The sequence below is a fragment of the Eubalaena glacialis genome, chromosome X (genome assembly GCF_028564815.1).
Source record: "Eubalaena glacialis isolate mEubGla1 chromosome X, mEubGla1.1.hap2.+ XY, whole genome shotgun sequence".
NCBI lineage: Eukaryota > Metazoa > Chordata > Mammalia > Artiodactyla > Balaenidae > Eubalaena > Eubalaena glacialis.
Window position 1 is genome coordinate 73,764,248 of NC_083736.1, and position 26,940 is coordinate 73,791,187.

Genomic DNA, 26,940 nt, shown 5'->3' on the forward strand with positions numbered 1-26,940 from the left:
CCCCCAACAAATGTATTTTAAAAATCTTTTTCTGGTATAACATTCAGTCCATATAGATTCGGCTTGCTTACCTCCATAATAATAGCTAATACTTATTGAGTGTTCACTGTGTCAATTGTATTTTTTTGTGTGTGGGTGTTTATATTATAAAACTTATTTAATTTTCAGACCAACCGTGACAACATCATTTCAGTTTATAAATATGTGACTTAGAGCATTTTTAATTACTTCTTTCAACATCTTTAGTTTTTTAATTTATTTTCTTTTATTTTTTTGGCTGTATCAAGTCTTCGTTGTGGTGCATGGGCTTCTCTCTAGTTGTGGTGTGCGGGTTTTCTCTCTCTAGTTGTGGCTCACAGGCTCCAGGGCATGTGGGCTCTGTAGTTTGCTGCACGTGGGCTTTCTTGTTAAGGCGCGCGAGCTCAGTAGTTGTGGGGTGTGAGCTTCGTTGCCCCGCGACATGTGAGATCTAAGTTCCCCGACCAGGGATCGAACCCACATCCCCTGCATTGGAAGGCGGATTCTTTACCACTGGGCCACCAGGGAAGACCCATTAACAACTTTAGTTTTATAAAGTAAGAACTAGTGTTAAATATAAAATTGAATTTTACAACAATTAGTTTAACAAGATAGTGAAGTAGTGAGCTTCCTTTTCCTAAAGATTTTGAAGTAGAGGCTGGACTTCTATAGAGGGGATTGTTATATTGAGAGGAGATTTGAATAAGATAACCCCTGTAGTCCCTTTCTAATCTAATACACATCTCCCCCCACACACATCCTCACATACCACCACATAAAAATCTTCTTTTCATATTTTAGGTTTTAGTTTTAGCAAGATATTACCCAACTGCTATTTTGCTACCTATTCTATTTGCTTTTCATACTTCCTCATTAACCATGACAGTTATAGAGTTTATCACTCTTCCTGATGCATATAAAGCACTCAGTCAATATGTATTGAATGGATAAAATATATACTATATATGAAAGTAAATCAATAAATGAAATTCTGAATGAAATTAAGTATCTTCTTAATCATTAAAGAAATAGATTATGCACATATCTTTGATGAACTTTGAGTACTAGCTCTGGCACTAATGAGATGTATGGCTTATTTTGGGCAAATCATTTACTCTTTCTGAGCCTCAGATTCCTCCATGTAAATACTAAGTGGGAGAAATACTAAGTGAGACGGTGGTTGACAAATTGAGCTATAAAATTCAGAGTGCCTTTTAAATGTATAGAATTTTCCATTGCAATTAGAACTTCACATTTTACAATTTACATTTTTAGAAAACTGAGAATCTATGACTGATGTAAGTAGAGATGGCCTAGAATACAAATATTTGATTAACTAAATTCTCCAATTTCCTAAGCATGTTGGATAAAGTGATGCTTATGTTTTAATAGTGATGAATGGAAATAGTAGTATCACCACACATAAAGCACTTCTTTGCAGAAATTATGCTTTCATTATTAGAAGATAAGTAGATTTCAGAAATGACATCATAGATTCTAAGATGTCATATAAGGGCTAATGACCATTCCTTGCTCTTAGCCTGGAAACCATCCAGTTCTACCGTGAAGTGAAAGAGAAGTATCTCATGTCTAATTCACATTTTCACAATTATTTGTTTCTTCTCAATAACCTTATAGAACAATATTTTGGTTACTGATTAAAGTGAATAGTTTTTTACCACATTAAAAAAAAATAATCCTTTACAGATATAGAAAATAAACTTATGGTTACCAGGGGAGTAAGGGGAAGGAGGGATAAATTGGAAGACTGGAATTGACACATACACACTACTATATATAAAATAGATAACTAATAAGGACTTACTGTATAGCACAGAGAACTCTACTCAGTACTCTGTAACGGCTATATGGGAAAATAATCTAAAAAGTGTGGATATATGTATATATATAATAGATTTTTACACCTGAAACAACACAACATTGTAAATCAACTATATCCCAATAAAACAAAACAAAACAAAAAACAAACACTTCAAGATAAAGTTGATTTTTCTAAAATATGCTGAAAACTTTGATTAGATGCATGTTGATACAAAGTGGGGGGAAATAATTTAATTACAATATATTGTTATTGTTCTTGTTTCTGTGCTGGGTAGTGAATTCTCAGATATTTACTGCATAAATGAAAAACAAACAAATAAAAGAGAACCATGCATGCAACAATAATAAAGATGTGCTACAAAGCAAGAATTATGAATTGAAATCTGCAATAGAGGTCCAAAACCTATGTTAAAATTGCCTACTCTTTTTTTCTTAATATTTATTTATTTACTTAGGCTGCACCAGGTCTTTTATTTTTTTTTAACATCTTTATTGCAGTATAATTGCTTTACAATGGTGTGTTAGTTTCTGCTTTATAACAAAGTGAATCAGTTATACATATACATATGTTCCCATATCTCTTCCCTCTTGCATCTCCTTCCCTCCCACCCTCCCTACCCCACCCCTCTAGGTGGTCACAAAGCACAGAGCTGATCTCCCTGTGCTACGCAGTTGCTTCCCACTAGCTATCTATTTTACGTTTGGTAGTGTATAAATGTCCATGCCACTCCCTCACTTTGTCACAGCTTACCCTACCCCCTCCCCATATCCTCAAGTCCATTCTCTAGTAGGTCTGTGTCTTTATTCCCATCTTGCCACTAGGTTCTTCATGACCCCATTTTTTTTTCTCTTTGATTCCATATATATGTGTTAGCATACTATATGCGTTTTTCTCTTCCTGACTAACTTCACTCTGTATGACAGACTCTAACTCCATCCACCTCACTACAAATAACTCAATTTCATTTCTTTTCATGGCTGAGTAATATTCCATTGTATATATGTGCCACATCTTCTTTATCCATTCATCTGATGATGGACACTTAGGTTGCTTCCATGTCCTGGCTATTGTAAATAGAGCTGCTATGAACATTTTGGTGCATGACTCTTTTTGAATTATGGTTTTCTCAGGATATATGCCCAGTAGTGGGATTTCTGGTTCATGTGGTAGTTCTATTTTTAGTTTTTGAAGGATCCTCCATACTGTTCTCCACAGTGGCTGTATCAATTTACATTCCCACCAACAGTGCAAGAGTGTTCCCTTTTCTCCACACCCTCTCCAGCATTTATTGTTTCTAGATTTTTTGATGATGGCCAATCTGACCGGTGTGAGATGATACCTCATTGTAGTTTTGATTTGCATTTCTCTAATGATTAATGATGTTGAGCATTCTTTCATGTGTCTGTTGGCAATCTGTATATCTTCTTTGGAGAAATGTCTATTTAGGTCTTCTGCCCATTTTTGAATTGGGTTGTTCGTTTTTTTGTTATTGAGCTGCATGAGCTGCTTGTAAATCTTGGAGATTAATCCTTTGTCAGTTGCTTCATTTGCAAATATTTTCTCCCATTCTGAGGGCCAGGTCTTAGTTGTGGCACACTGGATCTTCGTTGCGGTGTGCAGGATCTTTAGTTGTGGCATGCATTCGGGATCTAGTTCCCTGACCACAGATTGAACCCGGGACCCCTGCATTGGGAGTGCAGAGTCTTACCCACAGGACCACCAGGGAAGTCCCTAAATTGCTTAACTTTTAACTAAGGCTAAATGTTGAGTTAAGCTCATTATTGTTGCAGCTAAAATTATGTGTTAACAACTTGATAATATTTAATTATTCAGCAAATATCTATTGAATAGTTATCATATTCAATATATACTGCTGGGTACATTCTGGGAAATAAGGTAACTTACATAATATGACTGGAGAAAAAAGCCTTCAAAGGTGGTGAGTGATAAGACTGGAAAAATAATCAGAATCCGGAAAATGTGAGCTTTTTTTGAGCCAAGCTAAGGATTTAGACTTTAGATTTTGATATTAGAGAGCTATTGGATTGTATAAAGCTGAGGAATAATATTATTAGATTTAATTTTTTAGAACATCAATTTTAAAAATAGTATAAAAATGAATTGCAGAGGAACTAAGTCTAAGGATAGGAGACCAGTTTTAAAAAATAAAATATTGCAATAATTTCAACTGAGGCAGAGTGAAGATCAGACGAAAATGGAATTAATAATATTGAAATAAAGTGTGTGTATCAGTCCCTGTATACATTATTGCTAGCAATAATAATGTAGTGCAGAAGATAGATTCAAGAAATTACAAGTAGAACCTGATGAAATTAGTAAGAAACTGAATGTGGATATTGAGGAAGCATGAGGAGTTATTTTCATATTTCTAGTATGAGGACTGAGTGGTTGTTGACAGTGTTATGTGCTTTGAGGAAGAAATGTGACAGAGGAGGAGTGAATTTGATGGAAAAGATATATTTTGATATGTTGCACTTGAAATTCCTTTAGGTGACCAGGAAGATATTATATATGTTCAGTAGGCAGTTGAACATAAGTCTGGTGCTCAAGAAGCAGGGTTATGCTGTAGATATTTAGAAATAATCAAAATGTAAAGCGTGACTGAAATCATGAAAGTGAATGAGATCCCCAAGACAAGCATATGGAATGAGGGGATAATAGAATAAAATACTGAACGTGGGGAAATTTAAGCATTTAATAAGTGGCTAAATCAGTAAATAAGGAATGAGAAAATAGCAGGAGAATCAGTAGTGATTTTTCTCATGGAGTAAATGAAGAAAGGAGCTTCATATAAAGAACACATTAAATAACAGTAGGAGCTGAAAAATACTATAACTAAATAATTGGATGTATCAATTTGGAGGGCATTTACATTTGCAGGAATTGTCTGATTATGGTGGTAGGCAAGTAAATTAAAATCATATTTTAGTGAATGAAGGTAGTAGCTAAAAAAAACTAAACAGGATTTCTCATCATCTCTTGTAGGAACCATATTCATCTACTACATCAGAACCACTGGAGCTCTTAAAATATCAAATTGAATATTGTTCCGTCATAAATTTTGGAAGAAACCTTGCTCCCATTTTTTGATTAAGTTTATCAAAGAAGTACCCAAAAGTGTTATTTTAGTAAGATATCAGATAATGTTTAGGGCACTGTTGTATGATTTTCTCCAGCAGTACTTAGAAGTCTATGCCTATGACTGAAAACTATGGGCACGTTTAAAGCTGCAATGTTGAGATTCTGAAGGATGGATGGGGTAAAGAAACAAAAGGGACACTTGCCGAACGTATTACCAGAAGCTTCCCATGAAAAACGTAGGTGGTTAATTAACATGCTATATACATGTAAATAGCTTCTGAGGGAAAACAACATTAGGCATATGGTCTTTTTATTAACACCGAAAATAAAATCAGATAGATGTGAGAGCCTATGAAAATCCAAAATGAGTGCTCAGATTGTGCCCATAATAAGCCAACTAACTGCATTATCACTCCCATCTATATTTATGTAATAAATGGCAAAGTAACAATAAGGTCTATATGTTTTTGAAACTGACATATGAGTTTGAAGCAATTAGACTGCATTATCTTGCTTTGTTTGTGCGCCCCAGAAACCACTTTGCTTTCTTTTTCTTTTTTCTTTTTTAAATAAATTTATTTATTTTATTTATTTATTTTTGACTGCATTGGGTCTTTGTTGCTGCGCGGGTTTTTCTCTAGTTGCAGCACGCGGGGGGCTACTTTTCGTTGTGATGCGTGGGCTTCTCATTGCGGTGGCTTCTCTTGTTGTGGATCACGGGCTCTAGGCGCACGTGCTTCAGTAGTTGTGGCATGTGGGCTCTAGAGAGCAGACTCAGTAGTTGAGGCACATGGGTTTAGTTGCTCCACGGCATGTGGGATCTTCCCAGGGCTTAAACCCGTGTCCCTTGCATTGGCAGGCGGATTCTTAACCACTGCGCCACCAGGGAAACCCCACACTTTGCTTTCTTGAGATATTTTGATTTTAGTCTCAGACTATGAACTACAGGTGATACTGATTCCAATACAAGTTCTAAGGATGCAACTTATGAAGTAAGCCTACAACACTAATTACTTTCCATCCCCCTGCCTATGGTGCTTGGTTCAGATTGACTTCATGAACTATGTCAGGCCAATTAGAAACAATGAGACTCAATTCCTGGACTTATGTTGGCACAATTAGTAAATCAGGTATTCTCTTCACACTGGAATTTGTTTAGAGTTAACATAGTCACCTTATGACTATGAGTAAAGAACCTGTATGATATTGAAACCAACCCAGAGAAAGTGGAGCAAAAAATATATAGAAACTGAATTTGGAGAGGCATCACCATCACTGTGACCTGAGTCATTTCTTCTTTCTCTCACAACTGATCAGAAGCTCCTTTACATAGCACACTAGGACACCCAGAGATACATTCATCTGTGCATCTGAAAGTGGTTAGCTTTGACCTCAGAGGAGGCTATGGAGCCAAGGGAGTCACAGTGATGGCAGCAGCAGCACCGATGGCACTTAAGGCAGTGACACTGGCAGCAGTGACACCAGAGGCAGCAGCGACCTCTCTAGCAGAAGAGATAGAAAATGAAAGGGGTGAGTGAAATTATTCATGGCTGTGTGGGCTGCAGCTGGAGGGTTCCAATTTTCTTTTCAGCAAAACCTGTATATCTGAGGGGAAATCTCCATGACTTGGGGGTGCAAAAGAAAATAGAAAGTAGACAATGAGAACTGAAGGGATGCATTTCTTATCGTCTGCCCAAAGATTCCAGCAATAGGCTTGCCCACAGACCTCTGCAACTCCCCAACACAAGGATCCTCCTAGCAGGCCATGGGCACACCCAAAAACCCATGTGCTAAGCAAACACCTTCCTCTACTCTGCTGCCAGCTTTTTTTTTTCTAGCTTTTTAATATATGTGCTCCCAAATTTAGCAATCAGCATTGGTAAAATAAATTAAAAACTTGTCCTATAATGTCACCTTCTGGAAAACAAAATAAAGGTTCCTAATTATCAACCTGTTGAATGGTTAGAATCAAAGTAAACAGAGCCTTACCTAAATAAGAAAAGTGTTTGCTATTTCAAATGTGGTGGCAGAAAGCACATTTCATCAAACACTATGAAAAGTTATGGTAATACAATATAACAAAAAGAAAATGATTATCCTTCAGCAACTTAACATAAAGACATGCAATCTAACTGACAAAGAATTCAAAACAGAATTTATGAAGAAATTCAGTGATCTACAGGAAAACTCAGAAAGACAATTCCATCAACTCAGGAATAAAATTAATGGACAAAAACAGTACTTTACCAAAGAGATTGTATTCTAAAAAGAAACACCGATCAGAAATTCTGGAGCTGAAGAACTTAATAAGTGAAATGATGAATGCATTGGAAAACTAGAAAGCCTCGGAAATAGAGCAGATCAGATGGAAGAGGAAATAAGCTAGCTCGAGGATAGGAATTTAGAACTGATTCAGGTGGAAGAAGAAAGAGAACTAAGATTTTTAAAAAGTGAAAAAACCCTACGAGAATTATCAGACTCCAAGAGAAAAGCCACCATAAGATTAATGCCTATACAAGAAGAGAAAGATAAGGAGAAGAAAACAGAGAAATTCTCAAATCTGGGGAAGAAACTGCATATACAAGTCCATGAATTTAATAAAACACCTTATTATCTCAATGCAAAAAGACCTTTTCCAAGACACACTAAAATGAAACGGTTAAAAATTGATAATAAAGAAAGAATTTTAAAGGTAGCTGGGGAAAAAAGTAGCCTACAAAGAAACCCCCATTAGGTTATTAGCAAATTTCTCAGCAGAAACTCCACAGGCTAGGAAAGAGTAGACTGATATATTCAAAATATTGAAAGATAAAAAATTGCCAGCCAAGAATACTTTATCTGGCAAAGTTATCTTTTAAATATGAAAGAGAAATAAAGACTTTCCCAGACAAACTAAATCTGAGGGAGTTCATGACCACTAAACCTGTCTTACAAGAAATGCTTTAGCTCTTCAAGCTGAAACAAAAAGACCAAAGTACACAAAACTCTGATTAAGATGGTAAATAGGCAGTCAGAATTAGAAAATTGCATCTCTGTTTTAGAATGTTATATTAAACAATTATAGCCTAAAAGTTAAAGCAAAAGAACATTGAGAATAATTATAGCTACTACAATTTGATAATTAATTCACAAGGTAAAAAGATAGTTTAGGAATTAAAAATATAAATGGAGAGGAGTAAAATAACAGAACTTTTACAGGTGAATGAAGAAAAACTGCTATCAGCAGAGAAAGTACTATTTTATTTATGAGATATTTTATGTAAAGTTCATGTTAACCACAAAAGTCCAGAACAGAGACACTAAACTTAAAAAGAGGAGACTAGCAATTCACCATGGAAAACCACCAACTTACAAAGGTAGACAGAAACAGAAGAAAAAAATGGAGAGACAAAATAACTAGAAGACAAAAGATTAAAAAGTCAATGCACATTTAGGGTAATTTTTAATATGTAATATTAATGTAAATGTAAGTTGACTGAACTCACCAATCAAAAGGCATAGAATGGCTGGATGGATTTTTAAAAAGACCCAATTATATGCTGTCTGAAGGAGACACATTTCACCTCTAAAGACACACAGGCTCAAAGTGAAGGAAGATGACATTCATACGCAAGTGGGAACCAAAAGAAAGTGGGTAAAGCCATACTGATACCAGACAAAATAGACTTCAAACCAAAAGTTGTAACAAGAGAAAAAGAAGGTGATTACATAATGATAAATGAGTAAATACATAAAAGATATAAAAATTGTAAATATATATGGTTCCAAAACTTGAGTACTGAAATATATGAAGCAAATACTAACAGATCTTAAGGGAAATAGACAATAACACAATAATAATAGGAGACTTCAATACCAGCCTATCAGAATGGATAGATCATCCAGACAAAAAGTCAAAAAGGAAACATTGGAATTGAGCCACGCTTTAGACTAAGTGGACTTAACAGTCATAGATAGAATGCTCTACACAATAGAAACAGAATACACATTCTTCTCAAGAGCACATGGAAAAATTTTCTGGATAGAGCATATGATAAGCCACAAAACAAATTTTAGCAAATTTAAGATTGAAATCATAACAACTACCTTTTATGACCTCAGTGATGCAAAACTAGAAATCAAGAACAAGAGAAAAGTGAGATCAACAAATATGTAGAAACTAAACAATACACTTCTAAATAACAAATGGGTCAAAGAAGAAATCAAAAGAGGAATAAAAATGACCTCAAAATAAATGAAAATAAAAATACAACATATCAAACCTTGTAGGATGTAGCAAAAACAGTTCTGAAAGATTATAGCCATGAAGGTTTATAAGAAATTAGAAAAATCTCAAATAAACATCATATCTCTACACCTCAAGAAACCAGAAAAAGAACAAACTAAGCCCAAAATTAGCAGAAGGGGAGGAGATCAAGATGACAGAGTAGGAGAATGCAGAACTCACTTCCCCCTATGAACACGTCAAAAATACATTAACATGTGGAGCAATTCTCACTGTAAACTAACAGGAGACTGGCAGAAAGACTCCTGCACAATGAAGGGTGTAAGAAAGATCCACATAGAAATGGATAGGAAGGGAAGAGAAGAGAACAGGTCAGGACCTGTGCCCCTGGGAGGGGAGTAAGAAGAAGAAGGGAATTACATGAGTGGAGATCCTCCCTGGGGAGTTAGCAGTTTGAGCCACATATGGGGAACCCCAGCCTTGGTGTCCAACACTGGGAAGAGGAGCCCCCTTGGCTGCTCCCAGGGACCATGGGACTAACAGGAGGGCTGTAAGACTCCTGGACTCTGATCATAAGGAGGGTGCACATGCTTACTTACTCCTGGATCAGGGCGGAAAGGGTGGATTGAAACTAAACGGATCACTGGCTGGTTTCCTGTGACCTCACTGGCACAAACTCCAGCCTGAGCCAAGAGACCGTTCTGGCTGTCCTTGCTTCACAATACAGCTGTACACTGGGGTGAGGGATGCTATGGTCAAGGGAAGGGCTTGGCTATAAGGCACAAAGTTGGCTCTGATCCTGAGCAGTGTCTGAGCAGGGCAGGGGCAGCCATTACTTGCACTTATACAGGCAGCACACCAGAAGTCATCTGGGTCTCTTACTGCAACTGGACAGCAACAGGTGGCACCCTGACCCATGTCAAGTGCCTGCACCAGCCCTGTTTGCTCTGCAGGGCAGCTACAAACCAGGGTAAGGGCTGCAGTGGTCGTGGGGAGAGCTCTGCTGTAAGGGACAAAGGTGACTCAGACCTGGAGTGCCTTCTGAGCAAGGCAGGGGAAGCCACTACTGTTGCTTACACAGGTAGTGCAGCAGAAGTGGACCAGATCACTGACTAAGTCTGAGACCAACACAGCCTGTTCCCAGACCCAGGCTGAACACATTCAGCAGCCCCTGAGCTCCAGCACTGCTCCACTTTGGGATGAGGCTGCCAGTGCTGGGAGGAGGAGAGCACACACTTAAAGGGAACTGAGCCAACTCATACCTGACACTCTGGGCTTCTGCTCCAGCAAATTGGGACCTGACCTGACCCCCAAGAAATAACAAATGAAAACACAGAGATTTAAAATAATCATAAGATGATACCATGAACAGTTATTTGCCAACAAATTGGATGACCTAGAAGAAACAGACAAATTTCTAGAAATATAAAACATGCCTAGACTGAATCAGGATGAAATAGACAGCCTGAACAGATCAATCACTAGCAATGAAATTGAATTTGTAAAAAAAAAAAAAAAAAAAAAAACTTCCAGCATTCAAAAGTCCAGAACTGAATGGCTTCAAAAGGGAATTCTATCAAACAGAAGAATAGCTAATAATGGGCTTCCCTGGTGGTGCAGTGGTTAAGAATCCACCTGCCAATGCAGGGGACACCGATTTGAGCCCTGGTACAGGAAGATCCCACATGCCGCAGAGTAACTAAGCCCATGCACCACAACTACTGACCCTGCGCTCTAGAGCCTGTGAGTCACAACTACTGAGCCCACGTGCTGCAACTACTGAAGTCCGCGCGCCTAGATCCCGTGCTCCACAGCAAGAGAAGCCACGGCAATGAGAAGCCCGCGCACCGCAGCGAAGAGTAGGCCCCGCCCACCGCAACTACAGAAAACCTGTGCTCAGCAACGAAGACCCAATGCAGACAAAAATAATAGCTAACTAACTAAATAAATAAATTTATTTAAAATGAAGGAAAGAATAGCTAATAACCATACTTCTCAAACTACTCCAAAAAATTGAAGAGAAGGGAAAACTCCTAAATTCATTTTACAAAGGCACTATAATGCTGATACCAAAACCAGATAAAGACAATACAAAAAAAGAAAATTAAAGGCCAATATTAGATATCACATGTAAGTGAAGGCTTACAGTATTTGTCTTTCTCTGTCTGACATTTCATGTAGCATAATATCCTAAGTGTTCTTTTTAATGGAGTCTTTAGTGTTTTCTATATATAATATATTATCTGCAATGTGACAGTTTTACTTTTTTCTTTCCAATTTGAATGACTTTTATTTCTTTTTCTTGCCTAATTGCTGTGGTTAGGACTTCTAATACTGTGTAGGAACTAACATATATTCCAGCAATTCCACTTCTAGCTCTTTATCTGAAGATAAAAAAATACACTAATTCAAAAAGATATATGCACTTCCATGTTCATTGCAGAATTATTTCAATAGCCAAGATGTGAAAACAACTTAAGTGTTCATTATAGCTAAAAGAATAAAGAAATTGTGGTGTGTATGTGTACCATTAAATATTATTCAGCCACTAAAACATGCTATCTCATTGTGACAATATGAATGGACCTCAAGGGCATTATGAAATAAGTCCAACAGAGAAATACAGTATGATCTCTCTTACATGTGGAATCTACCTACTTATCTATCTATCTATCTATCTATCTATCTATCTATCTATCTATCTATCTATCATCTATCTATATCTATCTATCTATAACTATCTATCATCTATCAATCATCTATCTATTTATAAACTGAGCTCATAGTTACAGAGAACAGATTGGTTTTTGCCAGATGCAAGGAGTGGGGGAGTGGTGAGAAAAATGGGTGAACTGTTTTTGGTTTCGTTTTATTTTAAATAAATTGAATTAAAAAAAGGAAAACCATACACCAAGTATGCCTTATGAATATAGTTGGAAAAACCTTTAACAAAATATTAGCTAAAATAGAATCCAACAAGATATTAAAAAAGAATTATACACCGTAATCAAGTGAGATTTACTCATGGGATGCAAGGCTGTTTTACCTCTTGAAAATCAATTAATGTGTAACATTATAATAATAGAGTAAAACAAAACCACATGATTATCACAATATATATAGAAAAAACATTTTACAAAATCTAATATCTATTTATAATAAAAACACTCAGCAAACTAGTACTAGGAGTGAATTTCCTTAACCTGATGAAGGTCATCTATAAAAAACCTTGATCTAACATCATAATGAATAGTGAAAGACTGAAACCTTCCCACTTATGATCAGAAGCAAGAATAGGATTTCTGCTCTTACCTTCTATTCAACACTGTATTGGAGGTAAGGAAAGTAAATAAAATAAAGAAGTAAAGCTATTTTTATTTACAGATAACATGATCTTGTACACAGAAAAATATAATACACAAACACACAATAGAATAAATGAGTTCAGGAAGTTTACAGAGTATAGCATCAGTATACAAAAATCTATTGTCTAAACAATAGCAAAAAAATGCAAAACTGAAATTAAGAAAGCAATTCTATTTAAAATAGCATAAAAGAGACACAAATTAAAAAAAAAATAAATGTGACACTTATACTCTGAAGACTAAAAAAAAAATTGTTTAAATAAATTAAAGAGGACTTAAATAAGTGGAAATACATCCCATATATATGGACTTAAAGATTTAATATTAAGATGACAATACTCTCCAAATGACCTCTACATTTTATGTAATTCTTATCAAAATTCTCCCTGTCTTTCTGTAGAAATTGACAAGCTAATCTTAAAATTCATATGGAAAAGTAAGGGACCCAGGATAGACAAAACAAACTGGTAAAAGAAGAACAAAGTTGGAGGATTGATACTTCCTGACCTTAAAATTTATTTCAAAGCTGCAGACATCAAGACAGTGTGGTACCAGCATAATGACAAACATATAGATCAATGCACTAGAATTGAGAGTCCCAAAATTAACCCTCACATTTATGGTCAATTGATTTTTAACAAAAATAGTTTTACAACAAATGGTTTTAGAACAACTGTATATCAATTTGCATGAGTGAGATTGAACTTTTCCATACTTAGTGTACAAAAATTAATTCAAAATAGATCAGACCTCAATATAGTAACTAAAACTACTAAAGTCTTAGAAGACTACATAGGTGTTAATTTTTGTAACGTTGCATTAGAAAGTGGTTCTTAGATGTGACTCCAAAAGCACAAACATCAGAAGAAAAATAGAGAAATTTTACTTTATCAAAATTAAAAATTTTTGTTCTTCAAATGACACCATCAAAAAGTGTAAAACAACTCACAGAATGGGAGAAAATATTTGCAAGTTATTTATCTGATAAGTGTCCAATATTCAGAATGTATAAAGAATCCATACAACTCAAAAATTTAAAAAGCCAACCCAATTAAAAATAAATAAATGAAAAGATGCTCAATATAGCTAGTCATTAGGGAAAGACAAATAAAAACCATGAGACCCTGTAACTGTCATAGTTATGTAGCTTAACTCAGTGGTTGCTCTAGAAGTAAAACAGAATAGGAAAAAAACAAAACAACACAATAACATAAAAATTTAAAAAAAACAGAAAATCCCCAGAACTCAGTGCCAAATGTGGAACATATATGTGAAGTGTTTTTTTGCTTGTTTGTTTTTGGTTTTGCTTTGGTTTTGTTTTTAAAGAGTTAATTCTTTGTATGTTTTCATAGTTCAAAAGTATTTTTATTAAAAATTATTTTTTAAAACACTGTTTATATTCTCTTTGTTGTAAATAGGGAAAAAAAGCCAACAGTAGCTTTATCTTTTAGCAAAATGGTGCAAAGGGAACAAAACTACTGTTTTGCTAAATTTGAATACAGATTTCCTTGAGAGTCTGACTGTGATATTTAAGACGTGGTAAGAGCTATTTAGGTTAAAATAATATTAGAGACTATTTTCAAGATAAGATAGGTTTTCATCATTTTGCAGCTGGTCCTTTTGGGTCAGTTTGTCATAATATTTTTCTTCATTTTTAGCCTTTTTATGTACCAGCTCCTGCTGTATCAAAGGTCCTGAGAAACCCAGCCATCTGTTTCCTCATTGATGTTATACCCAACAACAGCCCAGCAAGCTTCTGGATCCTAGAGTCACTATCATCACTGTTCATACACAACCATCTCTTCCTGATTGTCTATGAAGATTGCTGAGGGTCAATATTGAACTTTGTATGTACAGTATATATTGTTTTGATTCAGCCTGATTCATTGTCCTCCAAAATTGTTTTAATATTTATATCTCCATCATATCTCTGTATTATACCAACACTGGTTGTTAATATTTATAAAAGTCACTGCCAATTTTATAATTGTGAAATGTTATAATTGTTTTGAGTTGCACTGAGAATGACTTATTCTTCATTTACTTGTATTCTTTTGTGACATGCCTAATTGTGTCCTTTGTTTATTTTTCTGTTAAAACATTTTAATTGGGTTATGAGTATTCTTATCAAATCTAGTATATTAATTTTTTGCCTTTCAAATAAGTTGCAGATATTTCCCCACATCACTTACTGTGTACTGTCTCTGTCTCCAGGGCACAGGTTCTGGAGTTAAACTGCCTGGGTTCAATTCCCAAATCTTCTATTAATAAGCTGCATAACTTTGGGCAAGGTAAATATTTTCTCTGTGCATCAGTTTCCTCCTCTGTAAAAATAGGAAAATGATAGTAACACATCTGCAATGTTTTTGTGAAACTAAGGATAATTACTGATGCAGTAAAAGTGCATCATAGATAGTGTCTGTCATTACATTCATATCTCTTATCTATTTCTGCTAATACAAATAAAAAGCATAGAGCTTGGTTGTTGGTGATCACATTTCCAAGAACTCAAACCACAGAAGCATATGTAAGTAACAAGAACTAGTACTAAACAGAGAAACGATAGAGTAGTGATGTCAGCAAGATGGTGGAATAGGATGCCCCAGACCCTTCTTCCTCTCACAGAAACACTGATTCAACAACACACGGAGCAATTCCCTTTATTTTTAATTTTTCAAAATTTAAATTTTTTTAATTTTATATTGGAGTGTAGTTGATTAACAATGTTGTGTTAGTTTCAGGTGTACAGCAAAGTGATTCACTTAAACATATACATGTATCTATTCTTTTTCAAGTTCTTTTCCCATTTAGGTTGTTACAGAATATTGAACAGAGTTCTCTGTGCTATACAGTAGGCCCTTGTTGATTATCTATTTTGTATTTAGTAGTGTGTATATGTTAATCCTCCTAATTTATCCCTCCCCACCACTTCTCCTCCTTAGTAAACATAAGTTCATTTTCTAAATCTATGAGTCTGTTTCTGTTTTATACCTAACTTCATGTGTATCTTTTTTTTAGATTCCATATATAAGTGATATCATATGATATTTGTCTTTCTCAGTCTGACAACTTCACTTAGTATGATAATCTCCAGGTCCATCTATGTTGCTGCAAATGGCATTATTTCCTTCTTTTTATGGCTGAGTAATATTCCATTGTATATATGTCCCACATCTTCTTTATCCATTCATCTGTGGATGGACATTTAGGTAGGTTGCTTCCATGTCTTGGTTATTGTAAAGAGTGCTGCAATGAACATTGGGGTGTATGTATCCTTCTGAACCATGTTTTTCTCCAGGTATATGCCCAGGAGTGGGATTTCTGGATCATATGGTAGTTCTATTTTTATTTTTTTAAGGAAATGACTATACCACCCAAGTCAATCTACAGATTCAGTGAAATCCCTATCAAATTACCAATAGCATTTCTCAAAGAACTAGAAAAAAAAATCTTAAAATTTTTATGGAGACACAAAAGACCCTGAATAACCAAAGCAATCTTGAGAAAAAATAATGGAGCTGGAGGAATCAGGCTCCTGACTTCAGACTATATTAAAAAGCTACAGTAATCAGAACGTATGGTACTGGAACAAAAATAGAAATATAGACCAATGGGACAGGATAGAATGCCCAAAAATATATCCACACACCTATGGTAAATTAATCTATGAAAAAGGAGGCAAGACTATACAATGGAAGAAAGACAGTCACTTCAACAAATGGTGCTAGGAAAACTGGACAGCTACATTTAAAAAAATGAAATTAGAATGTTCTTTAACATCATACACAAAAATAAGCTCAAAATGGATTAAAGACCTGAATGTAAGGCCAGACACTATAAAACACTTAGAGGAAACCATAGGAAGAACACTGTTTGACATAAATCACAGCAAGATCTTTTGTGACCCACCTCCTAGAGTAATGGAAATAAAAACAAAAATAAACAAATGGGACCTAATTAAACTCAAAAGCATTTGCACAGCAAAGGCAACCATAAACAAAATGAAAAGACGACCCACAGAATGGGAGGAAATATTTGCAAACGATGCGACTGACAAAGGATTAGTCTCCAAAATTTGCAAACAGCTTCTGCGGCTCAATATCAAAAAAACCAAACAATCCAATAAAAAAATGGGCAGAAGACCAAAATAGACATTTATCCAAAGAAGACATACAGATGGCCAAGAGGCACTTGAAAAGATGATCAACATCTCCAATTATTAGAGAAGTGCAAATCAAAACTACAATGAGATATCACTTCATACCAGTCAGAATGGACATAATCAAAAAGTCTACAAACAATAAATGCTGGAGAGGGTGTGGAGTAAAGGGAACCCTCCTACACTGCTGGTGGAAATGCAAATTGATACAGCCACTATGGACCAATTCCTTTTATGAGAAATCCAGACACGGTTAAGAGGTTCCTATATCCTAGAAGAGCACAGAATTGGCCACATTGAAGCCAGTAGGAAAATTCTTGGTACTCTCTTGTCATAATCCCTCTCCCTGGCACGGCAGCACACAATTGGGAGGAAACTCCCATCTCCTGGCTTCTCCCTGGAAGGAAAACAGAAAACTTGACCATATACCTAACATTCTGACTTTTCAGAGGGGCTTCCCAAGGAATTGACTTCTGTCTCACCTGTCTTGGAGTGTTAATGGAAACCCTGCTACTCTGAGAACAAAAAAGCTGGTGTCATATTGATGCTCCAAAGGACCCACAGTACAGCAGACAGAGGCTAATGCAGCTCAGCAACCTCTCCCTCAGTGGATTATATGACTGGTTTTCCAGCTTTTTGAGAGCTGCCCAAGGCACTGGTTTCTGTATAGCCCAACTCAGGGCTGAGAGGACCCAACATAATATGGATGACACTATAATGGAAGAAACACAAGCCAATATTCCTAATGAATATAGATGCATAATATTGAACTCTTCCACAAAATACTAGCCAACCAAATTCAATAGCACATTAAAAGAATCATTCACTATGATTAAGTAGAATTCATCCTAGGGATGCAAACATGGTTCAATATATAAAAATCAATTGGTGTGATACACCACATTAACAGAACAAAGCATAAAAATCACATGATCACCTCAATAGATGCAGAAAAAGCATCTGACAAAATTCAACACCATTTCATGATTAAAAAAACACTCCACAAACTAAGAATAGAAGGAAATTACTTCAACATTAAAAAGACCAAATATGACAAGCCCACAACTAACATCATACTCAGAGGTGGAATACTGAAAGCTCTTTCTCTAAGATCAGGAACAAATCAAGAATGTTCACTCTTTCCAGTTGTATTCAACATAATACTGGAAGTCTTAGCCAGAGAAATTAGGCAAGAAAAAGAAATAAAAGGAATCCAAATCAGAAAGAAAGAATAAAATTTCCCTGTATGCAAATGATAAGTAGAAAACACTAAAGATTCCATTAGAAAAAAAAAAAAACTGTTAGAACTAATAAATGAATTAAAAAAGAAACAGGATACAAAATCAACATACAAAATTCATCTGCATTTCTCTACACTAACAATGAATAATCTGAAAAGGAAATTAAGAAAATAAACCCATTTACAATAGCATTTGGCAGAATAAAATACTTCTATATAAACCAAGGAAACAAAAGACTTGTACAATGAAAACTATAAAACTTTGTTGAAAGAAATCAGTTAGCTGCAAATAAATGGAAACACATCTGTGTTCATAAAAAAGAAAGAGACCTCACTTCACACCAAGCTATAATAGCTATATATAATATATATTTATTAAATTTTATAAATATATATAATATCTAGATAATAGATATAGATATAATGGCTATAATAACAAGTGTTAGCAAAGGTGTGGAGAAACTGGAATCCTTGTACACTAGTGATGAGAATACAAAATGTTGTAGCCCTCTTGGAAAACAATCTGGCAGTTTCTTAAAATGTTTAGCATAGTGTTACCATATGACAAAGTAATTCCCCTCTAAATGTATACCCAAGATAAATAAAAGTATGTGCTCATGCAAAAATTTGTAAATGAGTGTTCATAGCATAGCTATTTTTCCTAATAACCTAAAAGTCCATGAAGTGATGAATGGATTAAAAAATGTGGTATGTCCATACAAAAAACTATTATTTGGTACTAAAAAGAAATAAATCAATGATGCATGCTACAACATAAATAAATCTTAAAAACATTGTGTGAAGCTAAAGGACCCATACACAAAACCCCACATATTGTATGATTCCATTTATACAAAATGTACATAATAGTTAAATTCATAGAGTCAGGAAGTAGATCATTGATTTTCAGGGGCTGGGGGATGGGGCAGATGGAAAGTGACTGCTAATGGGTATGGAATTTATTTTAGGGGTAAGGAAAATGTTCTTGAATTAAATAATAGTGATGGTTGTACAAAAATATAAGTATACTAATATCCACTGAACTGTATACTTTATAAGGATAAATTTTAAGATATGTGAATTATAGCTTAATATACTTTAAAATTAAAAAATATGAGATGTTGGGAATAATGTATATGAAACTCAATTTTATAACTTTAAGCATTATAAATACACAAATGCTTGCTATTATTATAGTTAAATAAAGTACAAAAGGGAAGTTGTTAATTTGAGCATAAGCAATTTATCCTGGGTATCATTACTGACTTATGTTTGAGATGTGGGTTTAATATGGAAAATTGTTGTGGTCAAGATTCTAACTTCAAGTCAAGCATTAGGTAATGAATACGGTGATGAAAGACATAAAATATTCTAACTATGATACTCACAGTAGTGCAGTAAATTTTCATAGGAATATTAAATCTGAGATTTGTAAAATTCTGACAGATGGCACAGAAAAATATCATTTATCTCCCAACGTATAGATTTGGTAACTACTGTAGTGTTAACAATGGGTATCTATTAGTAAAACTGTACACTGTGACATTTGTTTAGTTCTCATTTACCAAACCCCCTTTTCTTCATGACCTTCTAATTTACAGTTTACTATCTGAAGTAAAGGTGTGTTTACATAAGCTATGAAAATCATCAATCAAATTTAAACTTAGAATGCTTGTTTTCTAGGGTAGAATTTCATGCTGCCTTAATAATTGAAAATGGACGCCAGTCATTCAAGAGTTTGCTGGGGTACTGTGGAATCGGGTTAGAATATTAGAGGTCACTTTTACAAATTGCCTTAGAGTCAGGGCTATATCTACCAAAAATGCCTTAAAACTTATGGAGTTGGACCGTTGGACTGAAAATGTAGTGTAGTCCACTGCCACAGAGAACATTGGGAATGGGAATAACAGTAAATTGCAACTGACAGGTTTGAAAATTTTATCAGGGAGATGCTGCATGGAGTAGTAAGAAAGCCAAATAGATTAGGATTTAAAACACCTTGATTGTTGTCTGGGTTCTGTCAATTGCTAATTGTGTGGATTTTGATACTTCCTTTTCTCTAAGTCTGTAAAAGAAGGATTTTGGACTAAATGGTTTCTGAATTCTTTCACAACTCAGTATATAAAACATTTTACAAAAATCTGGAAGCAGCAATTCTCTATGATTCTTAGTGCAACTTCCTAAGAGAAGAGGAAATTGGGGAAGAGAAATGTTCTTCTTGGCCTTCCTTGAAACATTGTGATATGCCTAAAGGAGGACTATGCAAAATATGAATTTTCAGGGAGTATTATGCTTATATCACCATCTCCTTCCCCCTCCATTTCTCATTTTTTAAGCTCCAGGTACTCTTGAAGGAAAGAAATGAGCAAGACCTCCCTCTGGTGAAATTGTAACTGAGTAGAAATATTTGTCTTTGCTCCCTACATCTCCCCTTTCTGGGCCTCTTTTATCATATCTAATGTTCTTTTATTTTCTAGTGTCTCATCTTCTCCCAAAACTCCTCCCAGGAAAAGCTCTAAGTTAATTCCCTCCCCCTCAATGTCTAAGTCACTTTTCTTGACATTCTAAGCCTAGATTCTCATAATGAAATGGGAGACTCTACCTTATGCAATAGACAGAGATAATATTCAGCCAGTACACATCAGTACAGCTATATCAATAGCTAAAATAATTTGAAATACTTCTGTACTAGTTGGTAATACCCAATTCTCCAGACTACTAATGCTGTCCAGGTCAACTAGGCACTTCTCCTGGGTCACTGGAACGTCTCAGGATCCAGCAACAAAAGGATAATTGTGTGATAGGTTGGCGGTGTTCCAGGATCCAGTTCCAAATCTACAGCCTATGTCAAATTCTTTTTTTTTTTTTGGTAAGTGCCTGCGTATCATCTGTTGTAAATATTTTTAATATAAATTCTGAAGATAGACATATGGAATGAGACAGAGGGGAGATTTCTTAGCAATTATCTTTTGAGAATTCCAAATTACACTCTATGTAACTGTTACCTCACCCTGTATATATGTTTGGCCCTGTGTAAGAATAAGAGAAAAGTAAGCTTCATCTCCTCTCTGGATCCATTAGTAACTGAATCAATCACACAATCAACAATATACAAATTTATGGACATTTATTAAATACAACAACTACAGACACATTTTCTGTCTATCCTCCCATCCATCAATCCTTCCTTCCATCCATCCATTCATTCACCTATCTATCCATCTGATTAATATTACTAAGCCTTAATTAGAAAGAGTTTGTAACCTCTACATTTTTTGTAGGCTCTTAGGTAAGTTATTTAATATCTATGAGACCCAATTTCCTTCTCTAATTAGTTGGGATAAAAATAGTATCTGCCTCATTGGGATTTTGTGGGAATTAAATGAGGTCATTCATTAAAATTAGTTGCATAGTGCCTAGGACAAAAAAGGCTCAATAAATGGTTTATTACTATAATTAGTAGTAGTTGTAGTATCCATAGGCTTTACAATTTATAAAATACTTGTATATGCCTTTTCTTGTCTTGAGGTGATATCACTGCCAAATTATCCAATAAAATGATTTTCCAGGAAAGATACAACAATCAGCAGAGCATTTTTCTAGCCTAGGACTAAGCCAAGATAGAAAACATGGTTTCCTTTCTAGTGGTAAAAGTCCTAGATTAAAGCAATTCTAACACACTGAGCAGGTCTTACTGTCTTGAAAGAGCTTCTTATAGAATGTCAAGGAATATGCATTTTGGTCCCAACTCTAAAAAAAGTTTGACATGAGAAAGCCATTCAATCTTTCTAAGCCTCAGTTTTTCCACCTGGAAAATAAGTGCTAAATAACATGGTATATAAGGTTTATTTATTCCAGTATGGAAACCACTTGAAGCACATAAAGGGTGCATCTGCCTGTTATAGGGTGAAAATTGATGTCTGTTTTCTACTGAATATATGATGTACCAGACATAGGAAGTATCTACATGGTGTTTTTGGATGTAAGTAATATTTTTTAGTGCTTTGAAGTGATAGTTACTTTGGATCTGATACCATATTCTCATTCTCATTTCTTTTAGGTTCAGAGCTAAATATTCATAATTGGAATTCTGGGAATGGAATGAGTCACTCTCAGAACTGGTCTCTGGGTATCAAGAAAAATACTGCCTCTTTGGAGGGCTTGCTTAAAAAAAAAATACCTCTTAGGATAGAAAAGGCCCTGTGTAGGGACAAATGAATGACAATAACCTGCTCACACAGGTATCATTACTGACTTATATTTGAGATGTGGGTTTAATATGGAAAATTGTTGTGGTCAAGATTCTAACTTCAAGTCAAGTCTTGAAGGTTGACTTGTCAAATTCTTATTACTTATAGTAATAAACCATTTATTGAGCCTTTTTTGTCCTAGGCACTATGCAACTAATTTTAATGAATGACCTCATTTAATTCCCACAAAATCCCATTGAGGCAGATACTATTTTTATCCCAACTAATTAGAGAAGGAAATTACAAATATCACACAGTGATATTTGTTTACAAAAATATTTTCATATATATTATCTCATTTTTACAACAATTCAGCAAGGTTAGTCTTATGATTACATTTTACACAGAAGGAAGTTAATGCTCTTGTGGTAAAGAAACATGTCCAAGGTTACCCAGCCAAGAGGTAGTGGAACTGAAATTGAAACATTTTTTTTCTAACTTCAATTTTGCTTTTGTTTATATTTCATTTTTAGTGACTATGATGTGTTTTTTTTAGGGAATCAGAGAAGGTTTTCTGAGACCAGGCACTTTTGATGAAGACATTTCTTACATCTTGTGACTGGAGCTTCTGTACATTAAAATTTCTTGAATTTCCCTAAAGACTCTTGTTTCTGGAGAACAGCAGCTGTGGATCAATTATGTTCTTTCTAAGCAGTGTGTAGAATCAAGGAGAGGGTCCATTTGAATACTCTATTCTCTAATGCAAGGGAGATTAGAGGAAAGGTGAGGTCCCATTTGAAGGCACCATTCTTTAATGCAAAGGAGACTAGAGTGATGGCATTGAGGTCTTAACTGAGCCCAATTTTTTCTCTTTTTATGTCTTCAATTAGTTTTGTAGGCAGTTAATTGCACCTTTAAAATAAGGTACAAGTGTGCAATTTTACCCTCAAAGCCCCTAGCAGATGTTGTTAATCACTTGTGGGTGCACTTAGTCTTATACACCATTAATTATAGCTATAAACATGGCGTGCATTAAAAAAAAATGTTCCAAAATTTGACAGTGAAATGGGCTTCTCTATGACTAAACTGGAGAAAACTGCAGATTGACAAGAATAATAGGCAGCATTTACATAGAACTTACCACTTTACAGAGTGCTTTTAAACACATTGACATTTGATTTTCATTAAAAAACTTGTGAAGTGGGTTGTTTTATCATCACCATTTTTTAAACGAAGAAACAAAAGATTAGAGTTGACACAATTTCCTCAACTAACACGGATAAAAAATGGATATGGAATGCAAAATCAGAGTGTCTTTCTCCAAATCCTGATATTTTTACTATAAAATACTGCTTCTCTCAGTTTTCTTTAAAAATATCTTAGTAAACCTTTTGAAATGATATTCATTTATTTATTAATTTATTTATTTACTTAAGATATTTTACTACATTTGAACCCCAGATAAAAGTTCTGGACTGAACGTAGAAATTTGCCCAAGGGAAACACGAAGAATTATAACATCAATAGGTAGAAGATAAAATATTGGAGAATTACTCTTTCTTTGTTTTGGTTTTCAAATATTATGTAACCATAGTACATTTATCAAAACTAAGAAATTAATATTCATACAATACCAGTAAAATAAACAAAAACAAGATACAGATGATATGAAATTTACTTTTTTTTTCTTTTGCTATTTTCATTTTTTCTGTTCTAGGATACAATCTAGAATATTTCCCATGTTGCTTTTATTTTTTTATATATATTCGATACTTAGTCTCCTTTAATCTGTGATAGATTCTCTGTATTTACTTATTTATAATGATCTTGACAAATTTGATGGACTAGCAAATTTCTATGAACTGGAATATTTCACATGGGGAAAGGGATATATAAAGCAAGTTAGCATTCCACCAGAACTTCCAATTCACTAGGGTAGACCATTTGTCACTTTGGGCAGTCAGGGATAATAAAGAGGAAGAGCTTCTTATCCATCTGAAGGGCTCCATCTGAAACAAGTATCAGATGGAGAGTGCAGTGGTGTCTGGTAATTGACTTTGAATTCATTGAGCTGTTTAGGTAAAGGAGAGAAAGAAAACCAGCACTGTTAGAAGGATTCTTTTCTGAGGTGTGACTGTGATGGTTGATTTGATGTGTCCCAGATACTTGGTTAAGCATTATTTCTGGATGTGTCTGTAAGGGTGTTTCTAGATGAGATTAACATTTGAATCAGCAGACTGTGTAAAGCAAATTGTTCTCCCCAATGTGAGTGGGCATTATCCAATCCATTGAAGGACTGAATAGAACAAAAAGACTGAGTAAGAAAGAATTCTCTCTCTTCCTGATTGTCTTGATGCTGAGACATCAATCTTCTCTTGCCTTCAGACTCTGACTGAGACTGGAACTTATACCATTAGCTCTCCTAGTTCTCAGGCCTTTAGATTCAGACTGGAACTCTACCATTGGCACCCCCAAGTCTCCAGCTCCAGATCTCAGCCTCCACAATTGCATAAGCCAATTTATATATATATATATATATATATATATATATATATATATATATATATATATATATATTCACACACACAAATATATATATATGATTTATATATACACGCATTGTTTTGAATCTTTTTCTCTGGAGAACCCCGACTGATACAGATTCTGGTGCCAAGAGTGGGGCCCATAGCATTTGAGTAACTTCAAATAACTTACTTGTGCCTTCAGGGCCTGCTCATGCCTGATCATGTATATATCACTTCCATTTGTTAATAGATTGCTGCTGTGCACATCAAAGTTTATGGCTTGGTGGGTCAGATAAAACCCAGTTCATGATGAACAGCTCAGGTCGCATGGTAAGTAGATAGCCCATGTTTAAGTGTTCAGTCTCTACTAAAGCCCAGCAGCCAGGTAAGAACTATTTCTCAAAATGAAAATAGTAATCCACAAAAGATGGCAAGGTTTTGCTCTAAAAATCTATGGATCTACACTACAATTTACCTATTGGGTCTGCCAAATGCTCTAAACAGCATCCCTATCTGCCACTGACACTTCAAGCAACATTCAATCTATATGGCCCAAGTGGCAAAACAGCTTGCAAGGCAACATGAACCTGTTGCAGAGTCTTCTCTTATTTTGTGCCCCACTCAAAGGTAGCAGGTTTTTGGGTCACTTGGAAAATGGACCAGAGTTCAATGTCACCAATGTCATAAAAAATGGCAGCCCAAATCTCCTAAGTATGGACCACTTCCTGGCCTTGGAAATTTAAGCAAACGGATCACAGTAGCCTCCTGACTTTAAGAAGATTTATGTTATTTTTCTACATCTATTCCTGGAGAGGAGATATTCTCCCAGGAAATGTGAAATGAGCCCTCAGTTTTGTTTTTAAATTAATTTTTATTACCTTCTCTTCTTACTTTTATCAGTAGTAAAATAGTGTAAGTACATTGAGTCAAGACTACTAAGAAGCAGATGTTTGCCATTTAAGGACACATCCAAAGGTAATTTCAGGCCATCACACCTTTGGTATCTGGCCTACTAGAGTTTTGTGTTTCTCTGAAATAAAATAAATAAATTTTATTTCACATTTTTCTCAATTCTGAAATAAATAAATGCTTTCTTTATAAATAAAGAAAATTAGCAAAGTAGAAAGAGAAGAAGCAACACTTAAATTTTTTTGTTTGTTTTTTTTTGTTTTTTTTTTATTTGTTTTGTTTTTTTTAAACATCTTTATTGAAGTATAATTGCTTTACAATGGTGTGTTAGCTTCTGCTCTATAACAAAGTGAATCAGTTATACACATACATATGTTCCCATATCTCTTCCCTCTTGCATCTCCCTCCCTCCCACCCTCCACATCCCACCCCTCTAGGTGGTCACAAAGCACCGAGCTGATCTCCCTGTGCTATGCGGCTGCTTCCCACTAGCTATCTATTTTACATTTGGTAGTGTATATATGTCCATGACACTCTTTCACCCTGTCACATCTCTCCCCTCCCCCTCCCCATATCCTCAAGTCCATTCTCTAGTAGGTCCGTGTCTTTATTCCCGTCTTGCCACTAGGTTCTTCATGACCTTTTTTTTTTTTTCCTTAGATTCCATATATATGTGTTAGCATACTGTATTTCTTTTTCTCTTTCTGACTTACTTCACTCTGTATGACAGACTCTAACTCCATCCACCTCATTACAAATACCTCCATTTCATTTCTTTTTATGGCTGAGTAATATTCCATTGTATATATGTGCCACATCTTCTTTATCCATTCATCCAATGATGGACACCTAGATTGCTTCCATGTCCTGGCTATTGTAAACAGAGCTGCAATGAATATTTTGGTACATGACTCTTTCTGAATTATGGTTTTCTCAGGGTATATGCCCAGTAGTGGGATTGCTGGGTCGTATGGTAGTTCTATTTTTAGTTTTTGAAGGAACCTCCATACTGTTCTCCATAGTGGCTGTATCAATTTACATTCCCACCAACAGTGCAAGAGTGTTCCCTTTTCTCCACACCCTCTCCAGCATTGATTGTTTCTAGATTTTTTGATGATGGCCATTCTGACCGGTGTGAGATGATACCTCATTGTAGTTTTGATTTGCATTTCTCTAATGATTAATGATGTTGAGCATTCTTTCATGTGTCTGTTGGCAATCTGTATATCTTCTTTGGAGAAATGTCTATTTAGGTCTTCTGCCCATTTTTGGATTGGGTTGTTTGTTTTTTTGTTATTGAGCTGCATGAGCTGCTTGTAAATCTTGGAGATTAATCCTTTGTCAGTTGCTTCATTTGCAAATAC